This window comes from Microtus ochrogaster, chromosome 18 (genome assembly GCF_000317375.1).
Source record: "Microtus ochrogaster isolate Prairie Vole_2 chromosome 18, MicOch1.0, whole genome shotgun sequence".
Taxonomy (NCBI): Eukaryota; Metazoa; Chordata; class Mammalia; order Rodentia; family Cricetidae; genus Microtus; species Microtus ochrogaster.
This window is the reverse complement of record NC_022020.1, coordinates 68614472-68616909: the sequence shown is the minus strand read 5'-3', so window position 1 is coordinate 68616909 and position 2438 is coordinate 68614472. Positions and strand designations below refer to the sequence as shown.

Sequence of the window (2438 nt, the reverse complement as noted above, 5' to 3'; positions counted from 1 at the left end):
CTCTCTCTCTCTCTCTCTCTCTCTCTCTCTCTCTCTCTCCTCACCTCAGACCCTGTACAAGGAGACATTTATATGGTAGGTTTTACATGGTAATGGTGAAGAACATGGCATTATTTTTTTCCTAATTAAAAGCTTACCTCACAGGCTGGTGGAAGATTGAGTTAAACTAATATAGACATACCTCATTGACACTGGAACACTGCCAACCTAATCACACTGTGATCTCCTCAGCAATGTTAGCATGGCTAGCCACAGGTGAACAAAATCAGCACAGGCATTGAAATATTGAACAGCTATCAAAACATAACAGTTCTATTAATTTATCAGAAGTTTACTTTAAAATATTTTCTATGTTGTAGGGCAAAAAAAATACCTTAGTATAAAAAACAAATTTCATTCATTTTCATATTGTAATCTAAAGAAGAAAACCTTTACAACTGAAGAATCTGGCCATGTTCTAATCTGCTCATTGCACTGATACTATAAACACCATGACCAAAACCTACTAAGTGAGGTAAGGGTTTATTTCATCTTGCAGGTTTCAGTCCATCATCAAACGAAGCCAAGAAAAGAACTGGAGGCAGACGGTTGAAGCAGAAACTATGGAAGGAGCTGCTTTGAGGCTTGCTTTTCCACAGCTACCTTTCATGCAACTCCAGCCATCTGACTATGATGGTACATCATGCAGTAGGCTTGGCCCTCTTGCCTCAGTGAACAGTTAAGACAATACCCTTCAAACATATCACAGTCAATATCATCAAGGCATTTCTTCAGTGTGGGGTTTGCTCTGCTCAGTCAGTTCTGGGTTGGAGTCAAGTTGGCAGCTGAAGATAACTAGGTCAGCTGGCCATTTTTACGTGACATTCAAGACATAATAACAATATAAGGAAAATCAATTGAGTGGATTTGAGTTAAATAAGCAAAAATGCATCGTGAATTATTACAGTAAAGCTGGTGTCCCCCCACAACGGAGTGCGGTGGAAACTGCACAGCATAAGAAGAGAACTATTTTTAACATGCTTGCCTCGAACTCTGTGTAGGTACCTAGGAATTCTCCCAGTCAGCACTGGGATACTGCACTGTTGTGCAAATAGAAGTCCCTGAGAGAAAGTTGACTTGCTCAGGTCTAGCAGAAGGCACAGGGCAAAGGAAAAGGGCCAACTACTCTGTTTTTCCATGACATGATTCCGCACGTTATTGAAGTTATTTATCTCAGAGGGCCCTGCAATTTGAGCATCAGCAGTGTAAAGTAGCCATGTCTTAATCAAAAGGAGAAAAAAGTTATTTTTCCTTTATGGTATTGAAATTAGATCACCAGGGCTGGGGAAAAAAATCATCAAAGGTTAAGCACTCTTGATGTTATTGCAAAGGATTAAGTTTGCTTTCCAGAACCCATGTGTGGCCACGCAGCCCACAGTTGCCTGTAAATCCAGATCCAGAGGATCTGGCTTCCTCTTCTTCTCTGCTGATATCTGCTGTCGCACACATACCTCCACATGGACATACCCGCACACACAGAGTTAAAACAAATAAATCTTTCAAAAATTAATCCTACCATGAAATGTAAGGATATGCAAAATCTAATTATACTCTGGTAATATTATGAAAACAACTTTGTGCTGAAATGATTTGTTTTCATTATATTTTTGAAACCAATATTCAGAAATAAAGAGCAAAAATGGCATTTTTTTAGTAATAATTAAGTCTAATGTTGTTGAATGAAATTATGAGGACATTTGAAATAATTCCCCTATAAAATTGTGCTGAAAATGAGTTAGAATGCATGAAAACATACTCTGTGGCAATGATGTCTTGTACAACTAATTTTCATCCATAGTTGCACAGGAAAATGTATTATCTTTTATTTATCTTTAACTCTTCTTTGTTATGATCCTTTATCACTGTGTTGACAAGGTACATGAATAAAAGTTAATAGAAAATTGTTACTATTATATAAAACATATTTTTAATGCTAGCTTTGCTTTCTGAAAGGCACTAAAATTTAGTAAATGGTTTTGATTTTACTTGAATATCTCTTTAATTATGATATGTTGTTTTTCTATAAATCAGCACATGGCCTATGATTGATTTTCACCTTTACTCTCTCTAGATGTGTGTTTTTTTTATTATACTGTCCACCAGAGAAAGACTTTCATAGATTGTCCCAAAACAACATTCTTGCTCTGTGATGTCTTGATTCAAAAGCCAGAGTAGAGTGGGACCAGAAGAGTGAAAATAGTATACCATTCTTTCCCTTTCCCCCTTCACAGTGTCTTGAATTGGTTTAGTGCCACACCTTATCATGGGCACCCTCACATATAGGAACTTTTGTTTTATAATTACTATACTATAATTATAGAATATAATTATTCTATAATTCTAATAGACTTCCCTGTGGTGATCTATTTGTGAGCTCTGGGGTTTTTTCAACCCACTTT

At 36.7% G+C, this 2438-nt stretch overlaps 1 long non-coding RNA gene across 1 annotated transcript in view; it reads left to right on the top strand.

Annotated features, from left to right (window-relative positions):
* Positions 1-1876, top strand: part of LOC113457079 — a 36869-nt gene extending 34993 nt beyond the window's left edge. Inside the window, exon 4 of the long non-coding RNA XR_003377717.1 lies at positions 539-1876. This is a non-coding gene — a long non-coding RNA (uncharacterized LOC113457079). The remainder of the gene's footprint in view (positions 1-538) is intronic.
* The last annotated feature ends 562 nt before the right edge of the window (positions 1877-2438 follow it).